Source organism: Tiliqua scincoides, chromosome 3, assembly GCF_035046505.1.
Source record: "Tiliqua scincoides isolate rTilSci1 chromosome 3, rTilSci1.hap2, whole genome shotgun sequence".
Lineage (NCBI taxonomy): Eukaryota > Metazoa > Chordata > Lepidosauria > Squamata > Scincidae > Tiliqua > Tiliqua scincoides.
The window spans coordinates 85,406,015-85,427,448 of record NC_089823.1 but is presented as its reverse complement, the minus strand read 5'-3'; positions in this window follow the sequence as shown (position 1 = coordinate 85,427,448).

Below are 21,434 nucleotides of genomic sequence, written 5' to 3'. Positions count from 1 at the left end.
AGAAATCACATGATGAAGGTGATGATAGAGAATGGGCAAATGCTTCCTATTTCTGAATATCAAAGATCACGCAACACTGGAATTAGCCAATGCCTTCCAGACTTAATGGATTATTGATGTGCTATCTCATATATTTTTAGAGCCACAATTTTTAAAATAATAGTTGCAGTATTTTCTTTTTCAACAGGCACGGCTCATCCTTTCTTAGGCAGGCAGATCATATCTGTGCTTGAAAATATATTAAAACCTTTAAAAGCATCTGTTTGAGGCAGTGGCATAGCTAAGTGGGGGCCAGGGGAGCAATTGTCCTTGGTTCCACGTGGGGGGGAGGGGTCAAACCAGCTGACACATTGGCTGTGGCAGTACTTTAAGACATTGTTTACTTTTGCCCCAGAGCGATGAATGAGCAATGAATGAGCAGCCTCATGCAATCCTCAGACTTTTAGGTAGTGGTGTTATAAAAAAGCCTTCAAGACACTATTGCCAGCGGTGATCTCCAAAGTAATGTGTTGAGGAGGAGAAAGATATTCAAAGGGTTGTTCTGGCTGGGGCCCTACAGCTGGCATCTGTTTTATCTCTCTCTCTCTCTCTCTCTCTCTCTCTCTCTCTCTCTCTTGCTCGTTAAAATTGGGCATGTTAAAATTTTCTTGCTTGATGATATCACTTCCAGCCATGACATCACTTCCAGGATAATTACATCACTTCTAGTGGGTCCCAACAGATCATTATTCTAAAAAGTGGTTCCCGGTGCTAAACTAAAAGTTTGAGAACCACTGATCTAGGTCATCCTATCTGCCAAGTGCTGCCTGGAAGAAAGTATGTAGTTTATGTTACATTAAGTCAGTGAAAATTTACTGGGCCTTAACTCCTATTGAACACAGTGGTACGTACTTCTGAGTAAAACAGGCAGAGGCTAGCATGCTAATATAATTTTTTTATATTTGGCACTTCCTGCTGCACTCTGCTGGCTTCAGAGACAGAAATCTGTCAGAGACAGAAATCAGCTGGCTTCAGAGACAGAAATCTGAGCTGCATGAAATCCTCTGTCTCTGCTGGAGAGAAGGTGGAGTACCTCAAGACATGAGGGATGCAAACATCATCACGCTGTACAAGAACAAAGGCAACAGGGGTGACTGCAACCACTACCACGGCATCTCTCTCCTTAGCGTTGTAGGAAAGTTGTTTGCCCGAGTTGTACTAAAGAGGCTCCAGGTACTTGCAGAGAGCATTTATCCAGAATCACAGTGCGGATTCCGAGCCAACAGGTCCACCACTGATATGGTATTCTCCCTTAGACAACTGCAGGAGAAATGCAGGGAACGACGACAGCCACTCTTTATAGCCTTCATAGATCTCACGAAGGCCTTTGACCGGGTCAGCAGGGATGGCCTCTTCAAGATTCTCCCCAAGATTTGATGTCCACCCAGGCTCCTCAGCATCATCAGATACTTCCACATCAGACCCCTTTGACATCCGAAGCGGCGTGAAGCAGGGCTGTGTTCTTGCGCCAACCTTGTTTGGGATTTTCTTCGCTGTTCTGCTGAAGCATGCCTTTGGAACTGCAACAGAAGGCATCTATCTCCGGACCAGATCAGATGGAAAGCTTTTCAACCTCTCCAGACTGAGAGCAAAGTCCAAAGTCCAGCTGAAATGTCTGTGTGACTTCCTCTTTGCTGATGATGCAGCTGTCACTACCTACTCTGCCAAAGATCTCCAGCAGCTCATGGATCGTTTTAGCAAGGCCTGCCAAGATTTTGGACTGACAATCAGCCTGAAGAAAACACAGGTCATGGTTCAGGATGTGGACTCACCTCCCTGCATTGCAATCTCTGCGCAGGAGCCAGAGGTTGTCCATGACTTTGTGTATCTTGGCTCAACGATCTCCAGCACTCTTTCTCTGGATACCGAGCTGAACAGACGCATTGGCAAAGCAGCTACCACATTTTCCGGACTCACAAAGAGAGTCTGGCCCAACAAAAAGCTGACAGAACATACCAAGATCCAGGTCTACAGAGCTTGCATCTTGAGTACACTTCTGTACTGCACCGACTCATGGACTCTTTGCTCACAACAGGAGAGGAAACTGAACGCTTTCCACATGTGCTGCCTCCGATGCATCCTCGGCATCACCTGGCAGGACAAAGTTCCAAACAACACAGTCCTGGAACGTGCTGGAATCCCTAGCATGTATGCACTGCTGAAACAGAGATGCCTGCATTGGCTCGGTCATGTTGTGAGAATGGATGATGGCTGGATCCCAAAGGATCTCCTCTATGGAGAACTCGTGCAAGGAAAGCGCCCTACAGGTAGACCACAGCTGCGATACAAGGACATCTGCAAGAGGGATCTGAAGGCCTTAGGAGTGGACCTCAACAAGTGGGAAACCCTGGCCTCTGAGCGGCCCGCTTGGAGGCAGGCTGTGCAGCATGGCCTTTCCCACTTTGAAGAGACACTTGGCCAACAGTCTGAGGCAAAGAGGCAAAGAAGGAAGGCCCATAGCCAGGGAGACAGACCAGGGACAGACTGCACTTGCTCCCAGTGTGGAAGGGATTGTCACTCCCGAATTGGCCTTTTCAGTCACACTAGACGCTGTTCCAGAACCACCTTTCAGAGCGTGATACCATAGTCTTTCGAGACTGAAGGTTGCCAACAACCTGCTGGCTTCATGAGGATCTCTGCTGAATTCCTCTGATGGCAGGGAAGATACCCCTTCCCCACCAGGGCACCCCTTGTACCTAACCCCATTGATCAATAGGATCAGCCCCATTGATCCCATAGAATCAATGATTCACTATCTGCTAATTTACTGTCTGCTAGGGTTTCCAGGAACCTAACCTTAGCGGATAACAAGAACTGACTGTAGTGGGCTGATTCCTTCCATGAGATGCTAATTTCAAAATAAAATAAAATTTTCAATAAAAATAAGACTACAAACTACTGAGAAATATGATCCAATTGATACTGTATGATCATGATACATTCAGCTGAATAATGTATCTATCTCTAATTTTGTTGTCTAAGAGGTTAATATCAGGATTGCTTCACCATTATCATTGAAGAAAAAGAAGTCTTTGCAGGGCAAGCTTACAAACAAACAATTTACAAACTATGACTCATCTGTTGGCTCTTCAACATAATTCATCAACATGATGGAGTAGAGTGATAAATAGTTATTAAAATCTAGCATCCTGGACACCATATTTGAATATCTTGGCATTTGAAAATATTTTCACGTACTTCATTAAATTATACAGTTTTGACATGTAGCTAAATTAAATCTTTGCTTTGGATATTTCTCTTTCATATTTTACACTTTTAAAAAAGTTTCCCTTCCAAAAAGCTTTTTAAAAAAATTTATCTACCTTAAACAAATCTAGAAAAAAATTGTACACAAGTCAAGACAAACAAAAGCTGCCATTCTATGCACACTTATCTGGGACTTATTTTCATATAGAATTGGGCTGAAAATCTAATAAAGACACACAAATTCCACATGAAATAATGTCAGCCTTCTCTTTTGTCTGTGTGTGAGAGAGCGATTGTAAGAGTTTCACAAGGTAAAAAAAAAATGAAAGGAAAAACATTTGGCTCATGTCCAGTAAATCTTCAAGAGAAGGGATTGTTGCCAATTTAGGAAAAGATGGATTTGAGCCAAATAGGCCATAACTCCACAGTGGGTCAAATATAGCTGATATTGAGACTTCCCGCACCCCAAATAACCCAACCCCCACAAAAAAATTGTTTCAGGGCAACAGAATTTAAACGGTTCTTGCTAGACTTCAAGATGAGCATTTGTGAGCTAGCAATAGCACAGGAACATATATGGAAAGAAGTGGGACCTAAAATACGTAGTTGTCAACATTTGCGTAAAAACTGTTCAATCATGGAAGAAGAAAGTCATTCACTCAATCTTGGTGCAGAGGAAAAGCATGGTTTGGGGTTCCTATCTGAATACAAGTGTCAGACACTTGGTTTTGTAGAAAAGTTTAAGAGCACAATTCTATGCCTGTGCTCAGTGAGGCTTATTCCCAGACAACATGTGCATAGGATTGTAACTTAAATCATATGTCAAATACAGGGGATTATGGCTGAGGAAGAAAAGCACTCAACAATCTAAAATCCTTCATGTCAGGTACTTAACATTTTACACCCAAGTCAATTTTGAAACATGATAAATGAAACATTGGCCACTTAATGAGATACCCGTTGGAGAAGGCTACTGTAGGAGAAATCCAAACAAGTTTCAAAGAAAAACTCCGACGAAGCTTTCAAGTGAGAATAAATAGATGATGCACACAAAAGGCTTCACAGTGAGTAAAATAACACCTACTTCAAAACTGCTGACAGCAGGGCTGTTCTCTCGTGGTGGTGAGTACACAGGAAGAGATGCAATATAAACTTCAAAGTGCTTTAAGCATCCCAGGGAGAGCTCGGCTTGAGGCTATCTCATTTCATTCCAACCTCTCACTGCTTGGGCTGGGAACATCTCTCAGGTAGATAATAATAGTGTACACAGCACTTTTTGAGCATGCAAAGGAGTTCACCTGTATTACCTTGATGCTATCCTTGCAACAAGCTTGTAAGGCAGTGGTTGTTTAGCACCGGGACCCACTTTTTAGAATGAGAATCTGTCATGACCCACCGGAAGTGATGTCATGACCGGAAGTGACATCATCAAGCAGGAAAATTTTTTAGCAATCTTAGGTTGCAATTACTGATCAAGCAGTCTATAGGCAGATAAGGAAAATATTTATTTTCCTTTCCCGGGCTGTCTAGTATCCCCCCATAGCATGCAGTGTGGGCTGTGATAGTGGTGCTGAATGCTATGGACTGATGGGGAATAAGTTTGGGCTATTAGAGCCCAATTCTGAGCATGTTGCCTAATGCTGGTGCTAAGTGTTGCAAACGTACCATAAGGCACACCTGCAACACTCAACGCTGGGTAGGCGCTGGCCAGTGCCAGCTGCAAGCCAGCCGCACACCACCCAGCGCAAGAGAAGAGTGTTGGGCAGCAGAGAGTTTTACTGGGGTGGGGGAAAGGTGTTGCAGGGAAGAGGGAGGGCAGGGGGAGGGTGGGGAGGTACAGGGTTGGACAATCTTGAACTGTGTGTCAGGCCTTCCAGCCCAACATGGGGTGTCTCAACTCTGCGCTGGCAAAATAGCCAGTGCAGATTTAAGAAGCCCCATTGCAGTGCTTGGGGCCAGTGGCGTCGTTAGGGGGTGCGGGGTGTGTGGTCTGCACCAGGTGACGCGCACTGGGGGGTGATGCGCTAAAATCACGGTGGTTAGGAGTAACCCCATCATATTATATACCTTTGGATGTGGAATTTTGAGCAAAAGGCAATGCAAAAAACCAGAAGGAAATATCTCCTTTCTATCAAAACTTATGGCCAAAAGACTGGAGAACAAAAAATGCATGGATCTCTATGGAAAGTGAAAGGGGGCCGTATCGTGCATTTACTCACGAGTAGGCAAACTTGCCTTAGTCCCTCGGAAAGGGCAGGCTGAGAGGAATCCAAAGACACCAGAACGGTCCTGATTCAATGAATGCAGCCCCCAAAAACACCTGAAAAGGAAGTCCCTCCCTCCATGCAGATGAATGTATTGAGCCCTATGGAAAGCGAAACTAAGCCTCATGGTCATGTTTACTCATGAGTAAGCAAACGTGCCTTGACTGGTGTGGAAGATCAGGTGAAGGAGAGTGCAAGGCTACCAGAATGGTCCTGATCCTATGCACCTGGAGCTAAACAAGTGCTCCAGAAGGCAGCCTCCCCCTACTAAAAAGGATCAAAAGAGGCTTCAGCTGATAAGGTGAACTTTTTTGAGACTTGCAAAGCCAGGTGGATCCTGACAGTAATCTGGTTTAAACAGAAGTTCTTAAATTGAACTGGGCACTGGGTAGGGCTGAAAACCTTACTGGTTTTGGAGGGGGGGGGGTGTTATTGCAGGCAGGCTATAGAGGAAATTCACTTGGTGGAACAGGGCTGGCTTCTGCTTATTTATTTGTTTTACTTTAATTATTTATACTTATTTATTTTAATTTGCCTGATGATGTCACTTCCCCCATGACATCACTTCTGGTGGGTCTTGGACAGATTGTCATTCTAAAAAGTGGGTCCCAGTGCTAAAAGTTTGAGAACTGCTGCAATAAGGTGTTAGTAAATTAGCACCCTGGGGGTGGGTGACACCACTAGTGATCAAAATCACTAAGATCACATTTTGGAGGAATAATACCATCATGTTATATATCAATCAATGTGTAATTTCATGCAGAATGTGTTCTATCTTTGTTCTATCAAAAGGTACAGCCAAAAAACTAGTGGGGGCAGAGTGATGGTACATCACCATGCCTACCACCTGGGTGTTGCTCTGCCCACTACATGGGGGGGATGGTATCCCGCACCAGGTGACATGAACCCTAGTGACGCCACTGCTTGGGGCTTCCCCTGAGGACAGTTGCAGCGGCTTCCCAGTTTGGGAAAGCTTAGGATTGTGTTGTTAGTCCCATACTTAAAGAAAGGTTAGGTTCTAGAGGTCCACACATAACTTGAAACCAATGTAGGTCAGAACATCCAGTTCTTGTTGGCCCAGGACTATCACACAGGACTATCAAACCTGTGCGGAAGCACCAGCAAAGAATGTATTGTGCCTGCATAACAGTGCCAACACAGCCATAGGTAGTTCAACCATTCATAAGTCAAATGCCTGCAAGTTGGGAAGCATGTGTATATTGGTTTGGAGAGTGGGGTTGCTTTTGGCAGAAGTTGGGGGCTACCAGTGGGCAGCTCAATCCAGTACTGATCCCACAATCTGTCACCATAAGCCCCATTTCAATGGCGTGAAAGCCACTCTGTTCAGAGTCACTGGCACAATTGGCTGGAGGCCCTATGCATGTGCCAGGAGCTCCTGGAACCCCTGCTGGAGCAGGTAAGGTGGTGGTGAGATAGTTTGGGATGGCTCAGAGGAGGATTGGTCAAAACTGGGAGCAGGAGGGGACAGGAGTGGGAGGGGCAGCAGTGCACACCAAGATCTCATTCCCTTTTACCGTCCGGACACACCCCCTGAGGCTCCTGAGAGCTTTGTGCCAGCTACAGCTGAAGCAGGTCCAAAGAGACCCATTAGAGGCCAGGCAACCTACAGGGAAGTAAAAAAGTTTTTACTAATCCCTCCCAGGCTGTCTTGTTGCCCCCCACTATAACATGCAGTGCATGTTCCTTTGGTGGCTGCCTGCAAGGGGCTGCTGAGGAATAGAATTGGGCCACTAGCCTTCTAAAGAAAATCACTTGGAGAGTATAGTTATTTTCAGAAGCGCTGCTTAAGGGAATACTGTTACCTGCATCTAAAAGTTACATGGGCTAGAATGTACATCAGATTTATTTTTTTTAATGTTGATCTGCTTTTTATCTTGCAGTAACAACTTTCATAAGTGACACTAAAAGGTTTTCAGATTCACTTGTGAAAATACCCCGAGTTGATCAGAATTCTCTTTTTGTGTGTGTGTTCCATTACATACTCCCGCCAAATATTGTAGTGTTGATTTTTGGTCATTACTTACATAAAGCTCTGCCAGCTACAGTAGTGCAGTTTACAAAGCTGTGCCAAATGTAGTGAGTGATTCATATGTTTTCCATTTGCTCTCACTGTGAGCTGGACTGTTGCTCTGGCATGAAGAGCATTGATTGTAATGAAAACCAAATTTGACCAGCGCCTACCAGATTTTGACCAATGCCTACCTATCATTGTTCTTTGCCCCTCTTGTGTTGCTTTTTGTCTCCAGAAAAGGTATGGATATTTTGATAGAGTGGGTAGGTTGGATCACATAGGTTCTTCTTCATGGGCCTGCACCCCTATACTGGTGGGAGTGGCACTGATTTCAGATGATTGAAGATGGCCATATCAAAACACTGGTATGTTTCTGATGTGTGAAAGGCAGTGCCAGGCCTGCACAGTTTCTGCCAAATGTTTCTATGTGTCTACTTTCCATCATGCCTCTTTTCTGTCCAACTTCAGTTTCCTCCTCACAACACAGTTCGTCAGCAAAGGCTTTCTTAAGCATTCCTAGCCATGCCTCCATAGCTACCTTCATTTTCTTCTAGTCATCCTTTACCTGCTGTTCCTTAGCTTCTTGTTCTGTACACATTTTGTCCCTCTATTGGAGTTTGTAAGTGGTCTGACAGCCCTTCAGTATCACTGTACAGTCACACAAAGCATTGGCACTAAATGTCTGCTAGATAAAGAATGTATTTATTTAAAGCATTTCTATTCCACCACAGAATTATTAAGATCATCAGAACCACATTAGAGCTGAGATTGTCCCAAAGAAAATTGAATTGTTGGATACATGCTTTGTTTTTTTACAGCACTGGAAACTGAAATGTAGCCATATCAGATCAATGGGTTTTGGAGACTCTCTATATGTTGAATTAAGAAAAGAGAATAAGTAACAATATCTTGGTTATCTTGCTCATTCTCATGTATTTTAGTGCTTTGTTCTTGTCAGTCACTCCCTTCATCAAACACTAATCCAGCAGTTCTCAAAGTCCTACCTGATGAGTATTGGGGCCTGGGGTGGAGTGTGTGTGTCCCGACAGCGCCACAGCGATTGTGGCATCATGGGGACCCAGGGGTTTTTCCTCTTACCTGGGGAGGGGGTCCTACTGGCCTTGGGGAGGCTCCAGGAGGCCCACAGCCTCTCTGTGGGCCTCCCCACTGCTAAAAATAACTTCATTTGGGGATTGGAGTACACTTCCTGTTTTCGTGCGAAAACCGAAGTGCTTTCTGATTCCCAAAGAGCAATTTTTAGCATTGGGGAGGCCCACAGAAGGGGCTTCAGGTTTCCCAGACCCTCCCCAAGGCCAGCGGGTAAGACCCCCAGGTTTCTTGAAGATTTGGTGTCATGTTCCAGAAACAGAAAAATAAAAAGTTTGTTAACATTGTATAGATGAAAGGAGAAAATATAGTAGTAGAAAAGGATTTTCTACTGCATTAAATGTTGTGATATGGTTGGGCTATGCCAATGCATAGCACCTAACAGTTGTCTAGCACCATTTCAACCTATATACTGTGGCACATTGGTGAGCCGCAAAAGGTCCATAGGTATGCCATGATAGTTTGGGAGAGGATCATTTATTAGTAGGGCAATTGGGGGATGTGAGCCCCCAGTCAGCAGTGTGGTGTGCCTGTTCAATTATAAAAAAAAGAAAGTGTTCCTTGACAATTCTAGCGCCTTGTCAGTGTGCCATGAGATGAAAAAGACTAAAAATTGCTGGTTTAGCACCTCTGTAAAAAGCTTGGAGTTTGGTGAACTTCCAGGAGAAGGAACTTCTATTGTTGCAGGGCAGCTGTTTAGAAAACCTCTCTACGTACCCTTAATGGGTTAAACACTAAGTTATTGAGGTTGTCTGAGTCTATGACACAAACTCTGTGCTAATAGTTTCAACTTGAAAGAGGGAAGAAGGTGATCCCTAAATTATACAGGGATCATGATATTGTGACAAGTGAGAAATGTAGCAAAACACCAGTCACAAGGAAGTCGCCATGTTAGTCAGTTGCAGCTTTTCTAGGGACAGCTTAAAGAATAACAAATGTTAAACAAATCTTTAACAAATGTTTATGAATAACAAATGTATTGTGGGATAGATTTCTTGGGCCAGAGCCCATATATATTCATCAGATATATGAACTGTTGTCCTCAATTGACAATTTTATGAACACACACACACACACACACACACACAGAGCGAGCGAGAGAGAGAGAGAGAGAGAGAGAGAGAGAGAGAGAGAGAGAAAATGGTGATCCCATGCTACTAAGCCCAGGATCAGGGATTATTTGGTTGGCCCAGGAGGGGAGGATTGGTGGCAATTCAGAGTGGGGATAGACTTGGGGCATTTAAGCAGCCTGCTCCTGGCTCTCTTCATCTCTACTTGCTGGCTGTATGCAAGTTACTGACACTCATCCTCCTACCCTTTTCAGGAGTCTGGATTTATTTGGTTGCCGTTCGGGGCCAGGTAAGAATTTTTCTGTTCATTGGATTGTCTGTTGGTGAACAGTTTTTTCACCTGCCGCTGACAATCAGTGGGTTGGGTTCTTTTTCTTTGCTTGAATAACCTCTTGGTCACTTTAATCTTGCAGGCAGTATGGGTTTGAAGGCATGAGTATGGCCCTTTGGTATGCAGCTTGAGGTCAACAAAGGCAGGGCTGAACCCACTTTCATTCTTCAGTGTCCCAGCAGTACTAGGGGTTGGATGGGTTGTCCCTGGCTGGGACTGTAGGGGCTGCCCCAAAGGCTCAGTGGCATGGACTGCCCTGCGCTGTTTGTCTGCCTCAACCCTCTTGTGGAGTTGACAGGGATAAGCTGGTGTCTGCCTGAACAGGGGTGGTAACACCTGACCCGAGGGTGGGGGGAGGTATGAGTCTGATGCCGCTCGATGTTCTGCCTCCGCACTTTGTATGCTTTGCTGCATTAAGAGCTGCAGGTCTCACAATTTCACTTTCTACCTATCTGTATTAAATAATAGTGGCCCATTCTCCCATCTATGTTGTCTTGAGTGTTCATTGGGGTGTGCACAAACAAACACAAATACGGACAGAAGACAGAAATCATGGGTGGGGATTGTTATTATGGCTAGGAGACCCAGCCAGTGGCATAGCTAAGGGGGCGCAGGAGGTAGCAGTTGCACCGGGCAACAAGCTTTAGCGGGGCAACAAGCTGAAATTGTGAAAAAAATTTGGTATGTATGAATAATACCATCATGTTATATATCATTGGAAAGGTAATGTAAAGCAGAATGAAATGGAACAAACCCCATTTGAATATCTGTATTCTATCAAAAGTCATGGCCCATTAACCAGAAAACGAAAACGCAACTGCCTTGTGGAACAAAAGGTGGATTTGCTTAACTCAAAACTGACCCATGAGACTGATTGTTCTGAGATCCAATGAGATGTTGTTATGATACAGCATGGAACCAATAAGGTGTTAATACGAGTCAGCTCTCATTTCCATGTACCACAATATAGTTACTCCTGCTAACTTGTAAAGAGGCACTTTTTCAAGTGGTGCTCCTCTTATATTTAGCAGGGGGAGAATAACCATCACTCTTCACCCAACACAGTGTCTCTAACCAATAAGGGGCACACTTTTTATTTATTTACTTAATTAAATTTGATTTTGTCGTGGGGGGGGCTACATAATCTTCTTTGATCCCAGGTTGCATATCGATGCCTTAGCTAGGCCACTGGCTGGGTAGAGGTAGCAGATCAAGTGGGTGGTGAACTGCTGGGGGGAGGAGGCAGGTTTCCCTCCAATTTGCACTTTTTAAAAAGCCCAGGTGTGATGTCACTTCCAGTTGTGACATCACTTCCGGGGCATCATTTTGAGCTCTGCACCGGGCTACGCATTCATTAGCTACGCCACTGGACCCAGCAATACAAGAGACCGGTATGTTATGCTGCTATGCAGAGCCCAAGGTGCACTCCATGAGTGAATGTGACAATGAAATTGTAGTACAGCTGTATGCAATGGCAGTTACCAAATGCCCCTCTGCCATTCACAAACCCATCTGTGCAGCTGAGGCTGGTCCTTTTTTTGGCACCCTCTCCTCTGTAAGGTGTGGTACCCTGCTTAATAACGTGACATTAAATAACACCCTTTGGCATATTCTGTGCTAATTTATGTTGGATTAATTCTATTGAACACAGCTAGGCAGAGAACTTGGCCCTTCATCTGAGTACACCATGAAGCTGTCTTATGGCAGTCGTAATTCTTTGGGGTGTTTCAAAGACCGTTCATGTTGTGTCTTGTCATTTTGGTTGTTAGCATTCCCAGTCTATTGCTTGGATTACTTTGAAAGCAGAAGGAAAGGATAACGAATAAATATCCCAAGTCAGCAAAGCCTGCATGAGCTTGACAGTCAGTGGCTCGCTCTGACTGGACTCGTTGGTTTTGGCAAGCCTGGTGTTTGTTGATTTCCAAAAGGACTATGTGTTCTTACAAGACGTTAAGAACAATTGGACGACAGTACTAATGAGCGCAAGAAAGAAGTACAGACAGCTCTGAACAGGTGTGGACGCATGATTTATTGAAATAGACCTCTGTACATACAGTTGCCAGTTCCCCCAAATGACTGGGTTTTCCTAGCGCTTACGTTTTTTTCTCAAGCAGATGGGTGACAAAAGTTAGCCTCAGGCTACTTTGGGACATGGATGGGCTCCACCTTTAGCATGGGTTCCACTTTGGTACCAGGCATTTCCCCAAATTTTTCACAGCTTAGCAGTCTTGTGGCATCATTAATCCCCCCCCCCCACTTCAGGCATTACAGGTTTTAGGATGTATCCAGCAGTGTAGCCAGGGGCAGTGCCTCCTGGGACAGTGACATCATGATGTCACATGACACTGTGGCATCACTTCTGGGTTTGGAGGGGGGTGGCAGTATCTTCCCAATGTTGCTGATGCCCCCCCCCATTCCTTCTTCAGCAGCTTCCTGGCTGACTCCAGCTTCTTTAAGCTGCTGCAGGACCTTAAGTACAGCGCTGTGCTTGGACATTTGCGGTGGCTTGATGGAAACTGAGGTTCAGTTGGGAAGCTGCTGCTCAGTGGCGCCCCTTTCAAGTGGCGCCCAGGAAATGTGCCTTTCCTGCCATATCTTACGTATTCCACTGATGTATCTGACCACTAAACCTAACTGGAGCCCTAGACTAGTGCACAACATAATTAACATTCAATATGTTTCTTTTAACTCGGAAGTTTAGAAGAATGGACTATGGTACAACTTGTTTAAGGTCATGCCCAAGTGAGATTAATATCTGCATAGTCTCTCTCAAAGTTGCTGAAAATTTGGCTCAAACTTTCAGAGCCGACACAAGTTATAGGAAAGGGAACATGATTACTATCAGGTGTACATGTGGACAATTCCATCTCTCCAGTACCTCTGCTTGCAGGAGACAAACCCCTCCTGCTACTCATTACAGCTTTATGGGTATATGGTAAATGCTTTGCGTGTACCAACAATGAATGTAATGTGTGAACCAGCTCTTGGAATACAAGTCTCCTATAACGTTTTGTCATATGTCACACACTGTCATGACTCATTAAACAGTAATGATTAGAAATAATTGTAATGCTGAGGCAGCTTCCATGCCCTGAAGTCAACTTAGGATGCAGACCTGGCCACAGTGATCCATGCCAGGGTGACACTGAGGTTAGATTATTGTAACACACTCTATGTGGGGCTGCCCTTGAAGACGGTTCGGAAACTGCAACTAGTGCAGAATGCGGCGGCCCGTGTGGTTACTGGAGGTAGGCGGTTTGACTCTGTTGGGCTGCTTCTCCAGTGGCTGCACTGGCTGTCCATTCATTTCCGGGCCCAATTCAAGGTGCTGGTTTTGAACTTTAAAGCCCTATACTGCTCTTGACCAGGGTATCTTAGAGATCGCCTACTCCCATACAATCCAGCCTGTCCCCTTAGATCATTGGAGAAGGCCTTTTTACAAGTACCGCCACCCAGGGAGGTACATGGGGCAGTGGCAAGAAATAGGGCCTTCTCAGTAGTGGCACCAACACTATGGAACTCCCTCCCCCTTGATTTACGAACTGCTCTCTCTCTTGAAACTTTCCTGCGAGGCCTGAAGACATTTCTTTTCAGACAAGCCTTCTGAGTTCCTGGCCTTAACATATTTTAACATCTTTTACAGGCTTGGGGCCTTTTTATAAACTGCTGCTGTCTGCCCCTTTGACGTCTTTTTATCTGATTGCTGTTTTTAAGAATGTTCTTATTAATGTGTTTTTTATCTTGTTTTTAATTCATGTTTTTAATTGTGTTTTTAATTATTATTGTAACCACCTTGGGTCCCTTCAGGGATAAAGGCAGGGTACAAGTGAAGTAAATAAATAAAATAAATAAATTTTGTGTTGAGGGGCAGGACAACAGGCTTATGAATTAGCCCTTAGGCTCATGCAAACTCCACCTTGAGCTATTAAATGGTGTAGACTTCCACTAGCACTGCACGGGGCAATGTGGAGCAAGTAGGTTCAAGCTAAACTGAAACAGAAAGGCATAAACATAATTTAATCCAGGCAATCATCTTCTTCGTACTAATGGTTATGAGATTTGCAAGCAGATACCTTCTACAGAGGATATGTATATTTGCATTAAATAGGGCCAGAGGGTTGAAGGTGAGATAGACCATATCAACAGGAGAGAAAAATCCACTGATGTGGGAATTTTTCATACTTTGCCAACAATTGAATGAAGCCACAAAGGACATTCTCTCCCCCCCCCCCACACAACTAGGTATAATTATCCAAAGGATCATATTACCTGCTTGCACCTAGTGCCTCCTGTAAACATGTGCAGATTACCAAGAATACGTAACTCTTATAATAATTATTTTAATTCATTACATGGTTCTTGAATTTCCAGGTTTTTTCAAAGCAATGTATGAATCATGCCGCATGTCATATGGAAACCTTTAAAAGCTTTCGGGAACTCCTAAATCTGTACAATTACATTGCCGCTGGTGCATGGCTGGCACATCCATAAGCAAGCAGAGGCACATGCAAATATTCTTGCTTCTCTGTTTAACCTTTTGTTGTGTCCAAGCCCTCAGCACAGTAAGAACCACTTTAGATGGAGCAAAATACAACTATTAATATCACAGCAGGACATACAGCGTAAGTTCATGAGGTCAAGTGCTTCTTTGTTATGTGTGTGCATTTCCTAGTACTTCCCAAGGCACTCGAGGCTTTCAGTAATGAGGAAAGATGTATTTTGTCAAGATGCTGGCTTTTCCCATTGCTGTGAGCTCCATAGTGGCGATTTAATGCAATTGTGTGTTCAGCATTTTGGGGTAACCCAGATAAATATTAATAGTTTCTCTTGCAAGCTGATAAGACTTGACTAGGATACAGTAGGTTTGAGGTCAAGCCATCATATCTGCATCATTTGCACCTCCCTTTCAAAGCTGTGGAAAATTCACCCTAAACTGTTTCCCATTTTTAGCCAAGGGGGTGTTAAGAAGCACACTGATAACATAAAATGGTGGGAGCTCTCATTCCGAGTTGACAAAAGCTTTGTTTTCTCTTGAGGTAAAAATGCTAGTGGATTAAAATGGAGATGTTTCCACAAGAATGTCATTTATGAGGGGATTTTGTGTCTGGAATGATGTATCCAGTCTTTATGAATTCTAAATTATTTTCAAAGAGAGGAATAGGTCATTCACCTCAAGTGCTTTCGGCTTGCCTCTCTAGTCCCAGTATAAATCCTTCACTATTCTTTGAAAGCCACATGCTATATTGCCTGCATTGGTAATGAAATTGATATAAGCCACATTATTCTGAAGTTATATTGCAGTTCAAGCCACCAAAGCCACAATAATGTTTTTCCTGAATTTCTGGCTTGAACTTCAATTAGTAATAATAGTAAAAATTGAAATTTATTTTTCCTCTCACTCTTCTGCAAGCTTGTATATGTCTTGAGAGACGATCCATCTGCTTGACGAGTTACAGGGGAATTTGCAACCAACCTGCTGAAGTTAAGTCGTTCTGTAGAAATTTAGCTAAAGGCAGGTTCAGCTTAAAGTGTTACGAATTTACATTGATGGATTTCAATCTATTCATATTTTTTTGCCATTATATTCTATGGGAGGGGGAACTGTTCAATATGATTGGAAACAGATCTCTTTAGTTTGGAGTTACACAGTATTTAAGATATTTGCCTTGATTGAACATTTGCCTGTATATTGCCTGTGTAGTTGCAACAGCTGCATCAAGTGCTTAATCCAATTCATTTAAAGAATGGGGCAGAGGTCTGCCCTGCATTCACATAGGTCTTGGTGGATGCAAACCGATTCATGAAAATGGGACTGCTGATTCCCTGGGTTTTGTGCATACCACTCTACCCACTCTTACCCCGGTCTCCACCATACAAAATAACTGAGGAATGAAAACTATTGTGTGGAAAAGATCACCTGCACAAAGATCCCCTGACTGTCGCCATGTCAGTCTCTTCTGCCCTGCCAGTGGCTTGCAATGGCATTGGGAAAATGGGTAGAAAATGGCTGCCTATTCACAATAATGACATCTACATGGTTCTGTTGATTGCTTGCAAGGCAGCCGCCGTGCAGCCTTTTGTGAAAATAAGCCCAGGACTGGTTGGTATGCATGGTCATTTGCCAAGACAGGTTGCCTGCTGCCAACAAGAAATTGCAGAGATTGCTTCCAGGTGGTGGTGACTGCTGTTATTGCTTTCCTTTCCTGTTTCCTCATTGCTGCTGCCAGTCACCTCACCTGCCCTCTCCCTCTTCACTCATTTCCTGTGGGCCCTATAGTACGCACATGCCTGATCTTGTCTGATCTCGGAAGCTAAGCAGGGTCAGGCCTGGTTAGTACTTGGATGGGAGACCACCTGGGAATACTGGGTACTGTAGGCTTATACCATAGTCTTTCGAGACTGAAGGTTGCCAACCAATCTGGCAATGACAGCTCCTCCTTGCCCCTGCCAGCTTTCACCCACCCTGTCTGACCTTCCCCTCTGGACCCAATCTGGGGATAGCAGTAGAAACAAGGAGGAATAGCTGCTAGATTTGCTCTGGAGAAGATGTAACCAGAGAGGAAGATGTTGGAGAGCACCAGAGAGAAAATAGTGATGGTATTAGCAAACAGGAAGGAGCTGACTCCCTACAGTCACCTGCCTGCATGAGGATAAGTGAGGCCCTAGCCAGGCATTCCAGTTGCTCCCAGCTATACTATTTGAGCATACTTATCTGCATATTTTGTATCCGCAGATCTGGTTCAACGTGGGTCCCCTGGATCCACACTGAGCCAGATCTGGCCCAACCTGGAGCCTCCATAAACAACTGGAGCATACATGCATTCTGGTTGCATTATGAGCCCCAGTGGGCCAGCAAACCAGTATTTCATTATCCACCATTTTTGTTATTCGCGAGTGGTCATGGAACGGATCCCCTGCGGATAAAGAGGCACCACCTGTATATACAAGGAGACAAGTGAATAGTGAGATGCAAATAACTGGGACGCAAACAACCCTAGACTCAAATGTCCAGGGATGCCAATGACTGGGCTGCATTTGACTTGGTCACAATAATCCAAGATGCAAATATCTTAGTACCAATTGCTGTAGCTTTTAATGTGATCCCATTCCTGTTTATATAAAAGTGGGCAAAAAATGGAGGTTGAGTCCCAGTCAACCCCTGCTACATAACTCATAGTTATGTCTACTTGTGACACCATCCCAAAATTGCTGCAACACTGTCATGCAAACACCTCAAAAAGATAATTTGCATTTGTGTGGGAAATTGGGAATTGGCCACATGATACACAACGGTCTAAAATTAAAAGTTTCTTGCTATGCAAGGCAAACATTAATAGAGTTCCAGTCTCCCTTGTAAGAGATTCCATCGGAGCCTCCAATTTAGCATGATATGAAAGTATGTAAGTCACTTTAATCATTCAGTAATTTCAAGCACTCCCTTTGAAGTGCCTTTTGTTCCTGGTCTTCAGAATAGAAACCAAGACAGATTTAATTGCACGTTGTTCAGTAGAACTTTGTTCAGTGTTTCTAAATATTTTTTTAAGCCATGTGACAACATGCCACGTAGATTTGGGAGCAAAGTCATTTAAAAATAGAAGCCTGTCTATTAGTCAAATTTTCATATGGTGCCTTTTTATATGGTGAATATGCGTGCCTTGGAGTGCCCATAAGGATATATGAAATACTTTGTTATATGACTTTTCTCTAGTTTTGAAAATAACTTTTAAGTAGTTATTAAAGAACTGGAGAAAAGTCATGTAACAAAGTATTTCATATACCCTTATGAGCAGTCCAAGGCACTCACCCACTGCATGAGAAGGACTGGTGCGGTGGCCACCCAAATGCTGCAGTGCCTGGCTGTGGCATCACCACTTGGCACCAGTGGGAAGAATGCACAGGCAGGCCTTGGAAGGGTGAGGCTGTCACTGCTGGTATTTGGCCAGGTGAAGGATTGGGCTGGAGGGATCCACCCATAATAAGAGAGGCAGAGGGGTTGTCGTCAGTGAGAGTGAAACAGAGAGTGGGAATGAAAGTGGGAGAGCAAGAAAGGAGTGAGGACCAAGAAGGGATTAGAGCAGGCAGAGAAAGGAGGAGAAAGCAGAGAGTGGAATTCCAGGAGACAGAGGAGAGGACTTGAGCAAGGGCAGAGGATAAATGGGGCATATTCAGGCCAGCCAGAATAAATCAAAGGATCATGCAAGCAGGTTCATAGGAAGACAAAACAAGGCAGGAGAAGGAACAGATGGAGAAAGGGCCAGCTCAGGAGGAAAGACCTGGCCAGGAACATGAGATGCCATCCCAGGCTCAGGGCCATGGGAATTCTCACCTGCTACCCTAAGGGTGGGAGGATGCAGCCCTTAGGGGTCCATCCCTGCTCCTGTAAGTGAAGGTGGCCTGGTCCCTTCAACACTCCCACTCATCGTGGCCTCTACATGAATGCAGTGTGAGGGATGCACACCAGGACAAGACCCATATGGTCACAACTTATTTGATATACATAAAAAAAAAAAACAACTCCACAGTCAGGGAATTAGAGGACAGGTCCTCTCGTGGATTGAGAACTGGTTGGAGGCCAGGAAGCAGCGAGTGGGTGTCAATGGGCAATTTTCACAATGGAGAGAGGTGGAAAGCGGTGTGCCCCAAGGATCTGTCCTGGGACCGGTGCTTTTCAACCTCTTCATAAATGACCTAGAGACAGGGTTGAGCAGTGAAGTGGCTAAGTTTGCAGACGACACCAAACTTTTCCGAGTGGTAAAGACCAGAAGTGATTGTGAGGAGCTCCAGAAGGATCTCTCCAGACTGGCAGAATGGGCAGCAAAATGGCAGATGCGCTTCAATGTCAGTAAGTGTAAAGTCATGCACATTGGGGCAAAAAATCAAAACTTTAGATATAGGCTGATGGGTTCTGAGCTGTCTGTGACAGATCAGGAGAGAGATCTTGGGGTGGTGGTGGACAGGTCGATGAAAGTGTCGACCCAATGTGCGGCGGCAGTGAAGAAGGCCAATTCTATGCTTGGGATCATTAGGAAGGGTATTGAGAACAAAACGGCTAATATTATAATGCCGTTGTACAAATCGATGGTAAGGCCACACCTGGAGTATTGTGTCCAGTTCTGGTCGCCGCATCTCAAAAAAGACATAGTGGAAATGGAAAAGGTGCAAAAGAGAGCGACTAAGCTGATTACGGGGCTGGGGCACCTTCCTTATGAGGAAAGGCTACGGTGTTTGGGCCTCTTCAGCCTAGAAAAGAGACGCTTGAGGGGGGACATGATTGAGACATACAAAATTATGCAGGGGATGGACAGAGTGGATAGGGAGATGCTCTTTACACTCTCACATAATACCAGAACCAGGGGACATCCACTAAAATTGAGTGTTGGGCGGGTTAGGACAGACAAAAGAAAATATTTCTTTACTCAGCGCGTGGTCAGTCTGTGGAACTCCTTGCCACAGGATGTGGTGCTGGCGTCTAGCCTAGACGCCTTTAAAAGGGGATTGGACGAGTTTCTGGAGGAAAAATCCATTATGGGGTACAAGCCATGACGTGTATGCGCAACCTCCTGATTTTAGGAATGGGTTAAGTCAGAATGCCAGATGTAGGGGAGAGCACCAGGACGAGGTCTCTTGTTATCTGGTGTGCTCCCTGGGGCATTTGGTGGGCCGCTGTGAGATACAGGAAGCTGGACTAGATGGGCCTATGGCCTGATCCAGTGGGGCTGTTCTTATGTTCTTATGTTCTTATCTAGTTGGATATAATATTGCATTTTCAAATAACATGGGGCTGGATATTCAAAATCAAGTGGCTACATGCAGAGTGGTTACAAAGTCTCTATGCATGGGTTTGTGTGGATTTGGGATTGAAACCATTTAAGCCTACATAGGAATGTTGTGGCCACTCTGTGGGGTTGCAAGATCTAGATTTATTTATTTATGTATGTATGTCTTTAGACTCAAGTTTTGGAAGGCTGTTGTCTTTGGTCCTCATGTTAAGTGGCTCAACCCCCTGGTTGCCCATCACCTCCAGTTCTGCTTCTTTCCCTTCCTCCACTAAAAACAGGTGTGCACTGCTGGCATGGAGATAGGATGCAGGCATTTGTTTCTGTCAAACAGTGTTTGGCAACCATGTGACAACATCAGGCTCTGCCTATTGAGTCTCAGATTTGGGAGATACCTCTGACTTGACAACCATATAGCTAAGAGATGAGTTAAGACTTGCAAATTGTGGGGAAAGCTCTTTTAAGAACTTGAAGGCAGGAAAGAAAAGGTCCATGATAGCCTATTCATGTTGACTTAGGTTGCAATCCTACACTCACTTTCCTGGGAATAAGCTCCACTGAACACAATGGGACTTACTTCTGAGTAGACATGACTAGATTGCACTGTTAATCTTTTGACTATATTGGATCTAGGAATCCCACTGCTACCTTATATGCACTATGTGACTTGGCCAACATAGGGCTCCGCTTCCCATCCACAACACAGGCGTATCACCAACCAACTTCACAGGTTGCAGATGTACTCTATGATGTTGCTGCAGCACCCATAAATTATAATTGCTGTGCAAATGCTAGATAGCAACAGCTTGCTTAAGTACAGGGCAATTATGAGGCTTGTGCCAAACAGTAAGCAGGAGGAGGGTGAATGGTCGGACCAATGCAATACTAAGACTGTGTTAGCCTCCTGAACTGAGTTCTTAAAGAACACGCCCTCCCCCTGTTCCGTTTAATGAATGATGCTTTGTGGAACAGTCTCATCTCCAGAAAGAGCGACTGCGGCAAATTTGGTTGGAAAATATTTTTTATTATAAAACTTACAGTTACTGATCTTAATATTATATAAAACACAGTAGAAAGTATCAGAGTCTTGTAAAGACCAATAATTTATACACTGAGACACAAGTCACTGTTATTCTTCCAGTCTCATAGTCTGATTTAAAAAAGCACACACTCATACACTCGCACAGACTCACACACACACAAAGATGAAGGACTGAAGTCAGCTTGGGATTCCCTTGCTGTGAGGCATTTGCATTGTTACAGTAATTATTACTAGGCTGCCTTGGGATGAAATCAGAGAATTTACTGTTATTTGCTTACTGAAGAGTTGATCCTGGAGAGCTGATCGAAGAATGAACAGATTAGTTAGCACAGTAATCATATTCTACAAAGGCTTGGCTATGTCATAGCATTGCAGAGACTAACAGAATGGTTGGGGTCCAACAACAACAAAGGAAGCAACTTTTCTCACATCAGTTCTCTTGTTTTATTTAATACTACTTTGGTATGTTTTAAGGTGCTGGTTGTGTAAAGAATTGATCTGGATAATTCATGAGCAAAACACTTTAGGTCACAGGTAGTACCTAAATTAATTGGGGCAGGGAGGAA